Source organism: Sinocyclocheilus grahami, unplaced genomic scaffold (assembly GCF_001515645.1).
Source record: "Sinocyclocheilus grahami isolate Dianchi unplaced genomic scaffold, SAMN03320097.WGS_v1.1 scaffold1749.1, whole genome shotgun sequence".
NCBI classification, from domain to species: Eukaryota; Metazoa; Chordata; class Actinopteri; order Cypriniformes; family Cyprinidae; genus Sinocyclocheilus; species Sinocyclocheilus grahami.
In genome coordinates, this window is record NW_015506928.1 from 162299 (window position 1) to 171973 (window position 9675).

Sequence of the window (9675 nt, forward strand, 5' to 3'; positions counted from 1 at the left end):
ACCAAGTGGGCTGCTTAATTGCTTTGGCTCTCTTTGCAACAGGTTATTTTGCACCATTATTCTCACATCTGAAATAAAAAAGCCAGCATGCTGTTCACACAAACTACATTATTAACATTATTATGATGTTCACTGATACTAGTACTAATTTATCTAAACAAAGAACACAATTACCACATAGCAAACATATTTTACCACAAAGTAACTAAATCAAATGAAAGTAACATCTGTAAAATAGTGAATGCACACTGCTGAAACGGAGTTGAAAACTGAACGAGTGCCCCCTTCCTTTGAGAGATGCAGGTGAAGGCAAGAGTGGTGTATTCCCCACAGTACCTTAGTATAGTATGCATACTTCATGAGAAAACAATGCCTATTCTAACATTTTAACACTATCAACCACAAATAATATTACCACATATTCTGGGAATAATACAATTACTATACTGTGCACTTACTCAGTAGGATTTTCCAGCAAACTCAAAACTGAACGACGTGCGTGTGCCTTTCTTCTGCAAGATGCCGGTGATGCAGCCACAGTCCTAAACCAAAATGAAAACAGTTTCAAACATTTCAGCGTCATTACTCCATAAGACACAGGTATAACACATTCAAAATATTTACACCAGAGCAGATCTTCATGAACAGAAGCTTAGTTACATTCATAAACACAAGCATGCTTTGTATGTAGGCCTATACAATCCAAAAACTATAATTATAAACATGTATGGCTATATTCATGAACAGAGAATATCCTATCACAGTAAAGTTTTGACTAATAATTCTTACTGACATTAGGCTAGTGACATTATAACTCATATTACTTTTATATCGTATTTCTGTCTGTTATAGAACATAAAAAAACATCCTGACACCGTGACAGTCAGGAATTATAGTTTGGAGAAAGTCTAACTAGTAAAATGTGTACAAGTTATGTGAAAACTAATACAAGTAGGTTAATAAAAAAGACTTACTCATGTTTTTTCCTGAGGTAATCCAAAGCTTCTTGAGGTGAATTCTGTCTTATTCCTCTCAGCGCGACGCGAACAGTAAAGCTTGAGATCTTGCTGTGATGTGGGCGTTTACACGCCGCGCGCTTCACGTGGACGATTATAATATCAATAGCGCTCAGCGCGTGGGCATGGTCGCATTAGAGATAATGAAGGTAGATGTGAAAAACTGGACATCGCGTTGGTTTCATATGGATTACTTTATCACAGAATATTTGCTTTCGATAAGACTTGCTTAGTTTAAAAGTAGACATGTCAAGCTTTCTATAGATATATCTCTCATGTCTCTTTGTTGAGTATTTGCTGAGTTACAGTTCATTTTAATGACGCGTTTCTAAATAAAGATCACGCAGACCAAGGCGGCAGACTGCACACCCTGTTTGTTTTCTTTATTTTATAAATGCACAAAGTTCTGTTGTTATTATGTGTGTATACAAATAAAAGTAGACCCTTTACAGATTCGATTAATGTATTGCTCTTATCTGTAAGATCAAAACTGAAAGTGTAATTTAAGTTCTTTTCGGTGTTATAAGGAGAAGATGCCTCAAAACGCGTATCCGCGTTAATCGACTTCAGAGGGTTAAGTTAGGTAGGTCATTTTCAGCTGCGAGTCCCAAAATGGGGGGTGCATTTTGGGACGGCGAGCTCTGGAAGGCGCTTACAGTTAACAGGTTAACTCTCAATCAGAACCTGATACTGTGTACACCATGGTTGAAGATGAGATTCCTGTGCATGAAGTACCGTCTGTTGATGACCAGACTGACTGTCACAGGTTGCTACTGTGAGGAGCACAGACCGAGGAGACCAGGAGTACAAAACAAAGGAGTTTAATATTCTCTTCAGGGAATCACACGTAGCACAAGGAGGGGACATAAACAATTCCGGACAAAGAACCTCATAATGGGACTTACTATAAATACACAGAAACCAATGGGACACACCTGGGAGCAAATGAACTAATTAAACAAACACAGTTGGAACCAAATTCATACAACGAGGACAGGAACAGGAAGGACCAAATAAGGAAAACAGGAACTAAACGGGAACATACACGTGACAGATCGCCCCCCCTCCCAGACGGCGCGTCCCGTGCCGTAACAGTACCATCAGGTGGGGGGGGCCTCCAGGGCGGATCAGGGAGCCATGTCGGATCAGGGGACTCAGGAGGCCATGGTGGAGCAGGGGACTCAGGAGGCATGGTGGATCCTCCGTGGCCTTAGCTGGCTTGGCCATGGGTGTATGGCCCCTCCCCAAAAAAATTTCTTGGGGAAATCTAGGAATCCTGGTGGGCGCTCTGAAGGAGTGGGCACTAGATGGTGCTCTAGAAAGCGCTTACGAGGAGCGGTCACTGGAGCGAGATCTGGGGCTGGAGCCGACACTGGAGCGAGCTCTGGGGCTGGAGGCCTTCCTGGGCTTGACTAGGGATCAGGAGCCCTTCCTGGGCTTGACTGGGGATCAGGAGCCCTTCCTGGGCTTGACTGGGGATCAGGAGCCCTTCCTGGGCTTGACTGGGGATCAGGAGCCCTCCCTGGGCTTAAAGGGGAAACAGGAGCCCTTCCTGGGCTTAACTCGGGATCAGGAGCCTTCCGTGGACTATATTCAGGAACAGGAGCCCTTCCTGGGCTGAACTGGGGATCAGGGTAGCGCTTACGTGGTGCTGGCACTGGAGGGTGCTCTGGAGGAGCAGGCACAGCAAAGCGCTTTCGAGGAGCTGGCACTGGAGTGAGTTTTGGGACTGGAGCAGACACTGGAGCAAGATCTGGGGCTGGAGTTGACACTGGAGCGAGCTCTGGGGCTGGTGCCGACACTGGAGCGAGCTCTGGAAGGCGCTTACGAGGAGCTGGCACTGGGGCTGGAACCGACACTGGGGCCTCATGAACGCATGACTAGCTTGCCATATTAATGTTTGTTGGGCTTGCCATATTAACGGCCGGTGAACAAGAGTAGGCCGCGGACGGCGGGCTGGTTCTGGCTCGGGGCAGGACGCTCTCCAGACACCGGAGGATTCCTTCTCTCCAGCTCAGTCCCGTGGTGTCTGGGAGGTCCACGGGGGCGATGATAGTTGGCCCCGAGCCAGAACAGAGAATTAATGGTGGCATCATTGAGGGCCGTAGCCGCGGCGAGCCTGCAGAACTCCCAGGAATACTCGACAAAGGGGAGATCTAGTCGAGCTAAGGCAGAGAACCGAGCGGCAATTTCCATAGCCACGGGGAAAAAGAGGAAAACAAAAAACTTCTCAAAAGGCAGAAAAAAACAAACGCAAGGAAAAGTCGCCACTCACTCTTTGTTTGGGTTCGGAATTCTGTCACTGTGAGGAGCACGGAGCGAGGAACGAGGAGACCAGGAGTACAAAACAAAGGAGTTTAATATTCTCTTCAGGGAATCACACGTAGCACAAGGAGGGGACATAAACAATTCCGGACAAAGAACCTCAGAATGGGACTCACTATAAATACACAGACACCAATGGGACACACCTGGGAACAAATTAACTAATTAAACAAACACAGCTGGATCCAAATTCATACAACAAGGACAGGAACAGGAAGGACCAAATAAGGAAAACAGGAACTAAACAGGAACATACACGTGACACTGAGAAGTCTGCTTCCATGTTTGAAAGACCATTTATTTGGGATGACCATGTTAACATTTGTTCTGATTCAGTCAGTCACGTTCAACGTTACGTCAGTGACTGACGAATTGGGATCTCGCCCGAGAGCCCAATCACCTTCGAGTGTTAACTAAATGATTGGGCTCTCGGGCGAGATCCCAATTCGTCAGTCACTGACGTAACGTCTCCGTTCCCTCCTTCAGGGAACGAGGGTTACACAAGTAACCTAGACGTTCTTTGTCTCCACTTTATAGTGTGACTCGAGATGAATTAATCAAAGCCCAGAACGCGGACGAAACTCTTCAAGAGTTATTCTCCTTAGCTGCTGGTAGAGGAGGAAACCGTGTCTTCCTTCTGCTTTCTTCAAGATGGATTGCTTTATAGACAGCAGCCTATGAGTTCTGACTCTTCAATTGATCCTAGGATCCAAATTGTAGTTCCTCTTACTTTTCATCAAGCCGTCCTACAATTATCATACCAGGGCCTTGCTGGTCATAAGGGGGTACGGAAGATGTATGATAGAATTCTGAGAAAATTGTATTGGCCTAGAATCAAGAGAGATGTGGTTAATAATATACGATCTTGCCACATTTGTCAAATGACTGGAAAACCAAACCAAAAGGTTCCATTGGCTCCTTTACAGCCTATTGCTGTAGTTACCACTCCATTTGAACATTTAATCATCGATTGTGTTGGTCCATTACCACGATCTAAGGCTGGGCATGCTTACTTGCTTACTGTAATGTGTCAGTCTACACATTATCCTGCAGCTTATCCACTGAGATTGATTACAGCTAAATCAATTTTAAAGGCTTTAACGAGTTTCATGTCTGTTTTTGGCATTCCGATCAGGGTCTGATCAGGGCTCAAATTTTATGTCCCGACAATTCTCAAAAGTCATGCAGCAACTCAAGGTTAAACACAATATCTCAAGTGCTTACCACCCCCAGAGTCAAGGAGGGTTGGAAAGGTTCCATCAGACTCTGAAGTCACTTTTGAGATTGTATTGTGTTGAACTTGATTGTGACTGGGAGGATGGACTTCCTTGGATGCTGTTAGCTATTCGTGAGGTTGTGCAAGAGAGCACCGGTTTTAGTTCTAATGAGTTAGTATTCGGACACACTGTCAGAGGCCCTATTGCTGTTTTGGCAGATGAATGGAAAACATCTGATCCACCTGAGAATGTCTTAGACTACGTGAGTAGTTTTTGTTATCGACTCTATGAAGCCAGAGTTATTCCTCTACGAAAATTAGGTAAGTCTTGTTTTGGGATTTGATGATCCAATAAATATGAAATTTCCCTCCCCTGATCAATTCTCAATTGTAAACTGTAACAATGAAACAGGTAAACTAGAAATTAATTTTGATGCTCTCCTTGTCCAAATTATCCAGAAGGACTGGAGCCGCTAGGTTAAAAAACAAAAGAAGAAAGAACAACGCCAAGGGAAATGGGACAAAGCATCAGCTGCTGGAACATCAGGAGATCATTTTTAGAATAAGGAAAATAATCCAGTTACTTAGGAAACAGGAAGTTCTGAATAAGAAAATTATGAGAATGCTAAAGGAAATGATTGATTTGACTAATTTTAATTTGGAGTTGCAATCTTTAGCAAATTATCTTAAAACTTTGAGATTACAGACTTCTGCTCTAACATCTGAAAAGTTTTAGAAGCAGTTTTAAGATGTACATCCTGTTAGAGTGTTGCTCAACAGTTAAAACGGCCACATATGTATATCTTGTGCATGCTGTACAACGGTTCTGCAAGGAGATACATTTTGCAACATATACTGTTGCAGGATGGAACTTCTTTCTAACTGTTGTGTTATACTATGTTTTTATCTTATCTGAAGAGATGTTGCTATGTAGTTTAGAAACTGCTATTTGCCTGGCCTACGCCTTTAAGATGTTGTAATTGTTTAGATTAAAGTAGTGATAGATTAGCTTGCTTCTCTGAAAATATGCTGCAATTATTCCATTTGAACATATGCTATTGTGAGTTTGCTAACTGTGTTAAAGGTTACGCAGTCTAAGTGAGTGAGAAGTAGCCTAGTAAGTCCTTACAGACCACGGCCACAGTGATAGTCCAGAAGGACTAGTATAAACGAGCGCCCAGGCTTGAAAAGACCTGAAAAGAGAAAGACAAAGGGCTCAGTGAACTCTCAGAGGAGAGTGAGTCTTGTTAAAGTATAAACCTAATTCCAGTGAAAATTCAAAGTGAATTGTGATGGGTCAGATGACAGTTAGTCTCGTCCCTCATGATTTGGGTGGAAAATTAGACTGGATTAATCCCATGCAGTGTAGGTGTGGATCTGGTCAGATCCCATGGGGAGAAATCAGAATAATTGCCTCAGTGGTGAATTTTAGGATTTGTGATAGAGCAGAGGTTCCACCCTTTATCTAATCCAGTAAAGGAGGAAGAGATGGATTTCCCAAAGTTAGAGTGCTTGACGAATTTGGGGCGAAATCAGAAACATACCAACAAAGAGTTGGGAAGCCCTAAATGAAGTAGATATGGGAGAAGGACCTGAGAGAGGCTCAGATCATGGCTCCTAGTTTTGTACCCCATAGAGAGGGGAACAGACGCGCTCTAAATCCTAGTGCTCCACAGCCTGAAAACCCTGAAAGCCCAGATGATGAGTTTTCATCAGAAAGCGTAGAACCGCTTAGTATATATTTTGGGAAAGGTAGGAATTTAATTATCCTTAAAGAAGGGTATTTGGAGCTTGAAGAAGAGGCTTGTGTTTTGGTGAACATGGCGAATAAAAATCTTCAGCATGGGGAAGGAGTCCCTGGTGCCTTTACAAAGCGGGCAGGACAAAGATCTCAGGAAGAGTCAGACAGAATAATACAGCGCAGAAAGAATCCCATTAGAACAGGCGATGTGGTCTTACAGAAAATAGGAGGTCCGAATGGAAAACCTGTAATACACGCAATCGGCCATGAAAAAGGAAAAAAAAAATGAAATTCAGGAAGAATTAATAGCTATGCTTACGCTGGACACTTTGGTGGATAAGATATGTAAGCTAGCCAGAGATAATAAATATCGTGCAGTAGCTATGCCCATAATATCAGGAGGGATTTTTGGATTTGATGGAGTCAAAATGGGAGCAACCCTCGTGAATACATTATTACGAAAAACCAATCGAACTGACTGGCCTAAAATATGGATAATCTGTCATCCAGATTCCACAGTTGTAGAAAAAATATCCCTGACAGTGAACCAAGACCAAGCGGCCGATAAATACTGGAGCCAAATTTTCTGAGGATGATTCAGATCCTGAATGGCCAGTATTAAGGCAAACAGGAACCGCCAGAGGAAGAAAACATCAAGTAGAAAACCCATATCTTAAATTAAAGCTCGGAAAAAGTTATGAAACATTCCGACTCAGAAAGGAATTTTACAAACCCACACGTGCTAAGAGCAGAAAGAGAGAAACTGCTTTAGACCGAATAGAAATGTGGGATGCTGAATATGTTCATACTAGTAATGTTTGCGGCCGATAAATACTGGAGCCAAATTTTCTGAGGATGATTCAGATCCTGAATGGCCAGTATTAAGGCAAACAGGAACCGCCAGATGAAGAAAACATCAAGTAGAAAACCCATATCTTAAATTAAAGCTTGGAAAAAGTTATGAAACATTCAGACTCAGAAAGGAATTTTACAAACCCACACGTGCTAAGAGCAGAAAGAGAGAAACTGCTTTAGACCGAATAGAAATGTGGGATGCTGAATATGTTCCTGGCATAACATGCGGGCAGGTGTGGAGTTTGCTGAATGGAGGATCTGCTATGCAGATCCTTGCAGACACCTCATTATCTCAGCACGCTAAACGAGCAATTTTAGCTCAGAAAGATTTGACAAACAGAGTTTGGAAAGAATAATTAGGGGTGCGGTAGGTAATGACAATTTGAGGAAAATTATTCTGATGCAGGACCAGAAAGTGACAGTTCAGACAGTGACTGATGAGGATCAGGAAGATTCCGATTATGTAGAGTTAGTGGTGGAACGAACAGAAAGAAATGTTACACCGAACCCTGTCAGAACATTGCAGGTGCCGAGAAGGCTCCATTTCAGAGATAGAACTCCTGATCCAGAGAGTCAGTCTGATAAGGAAACAGGCCAACCATTTGAGATTAGTGCACTAAATCAACATTTAGAAGCATTACATTTAGGGACACCAGGTCAAAAAAGACCAATGACTCCCATCAGTCAGGTGCATTCTCCAAGACAAACTGAGATTAATTCTATGGAATCCAGAGTAACTCTGGAGGAATTAATGAGAAAAGACCAGGAAATGAATCTTCTGAAAAAAGCTAAATTAAAAAATACTACAGTAAAAGGAAAAGTCAGAGAATTAGTTTGTTATGGAGAACAGATAAAAATATCTGGCAAATCAATAGACTCTCATATATTGGCTGAATTTGGACTGCACGGAGGCAGAAAATTAGCTAGAATCTTGGAGGGACTAATTCCTACTAATAAAGAAGAAATCGAACAGGAACGCTTTGAAGAAAAGTGGCGAACAGTAGGAGCTCTGTCAGCCTGTCATGAAATCGCAGAGAAAGGCGTAGAAGAGATCTTGAAATATATTTTCCAAGGAGTAAAAAGAAATGCTCTAATTGGAGCAAAATATTTCCTTCTTTATGGTCCGAAAACATCTGTGGAAGAATTAGAAAAGGCTTTAATTCGATATGACAGAAAATACAAAATAATTCAGACAGAGAAAGAAAAGTCAAATAGAAACCACAGCGATCTAAGGATCAACCTAGACGGTCAGGCAGTGAAAGGAGGCCGTATAACCGCCATGAGGCAAAGAGCAGACCCTCATCTCGCCCAAGCACAGAGCAGATCAAAAGTGGCAGAGAGGGGAAGAAAGGGTAGAAAAAAGAAGCCCTAAATATCCACCCCATGCAGGTAAAAATTTCAGGGAAGAATCAAGACCCAGAACCAATTGAAATGAGAACAGTAGAGAGAAAAGTAGTTAAAATTGATAATACTCAGGAAAAAGTCAGTCCAGAGACTGAGGAAGTTAAGATTAAAAGAAAGAAAAATAAGAAGAGAACCGAGACTTCGGAAGAATAGGATCCAGCGGCTCCCCTTAAACAAGCTCTATTAAAGACAAAGGAAATCGATAAAAGATTGTATAAAACTTATGATGAAACCACGTTTCGTGTTGATACAGGGGCCAACTTTAGTGTTATTAAACCCTCAGAAAAACACAATGAATTCATGGATGTAGTTACAGTAGAGGATTTTGAAGGTTATTCAAGAAATAAAAATGTATGGAGAAAAAAATAAATGTATGCAATTTTTGGAAATGACAATTTACCCTGATGTGTATATGTATATGTAAGTTGTTGACCAGAACAAAGAAATCGAAAGAATAGTAAGCGAATCCGAATTAAGCAATAAAGGGGAGTGAGAAAAACGTCTGAGAAAATATTCTAACAGCTATTCACGAAGCAAAAATGACTGCGGAATTGTCCAATCGAAATATGAACATGTAATTCAAGGGGGAGTTCCTCCTCCCCAGAGACAATACAAAATGAATAGTGCAGCAGAGAAGGAAATCAGCGAAACTATTAAAGAACTGACAGAACAGGGAATTATTAGGAAACTGCATAAGGGTGAATTTGCCTAGACTAACGCTCCTTTGCAAGTGGTTTCTAAACCTGATGGATCATGGAGGATTGTAACTACACTGAACAAAATAATAAACGCAAGACTTTTGTTTTTGCCCCCATTTTTCATGAGCTGAACTCAAAGATCTAAGACTTTTTCGAAATCCCAGCATACACGCTCCCGATAAATATTTTTTATTAAAGCATCGACATTCACAGAATACTGTTATTTTTAACTAAAGCAAGTGGCTGCTGCTTGCATGGTTTGGCATGGCAGAATGCCATAATAATCTTATTATAATCTCTAAAAGACATCTCAGTTCATCTCAATCTCACAAATCTAACACAATAAATATATGCATAATGAATCTTTCATAATGTCTACAATTTGTGTGTTATAATGAGAGGATTCGTGAGCACGCAAAT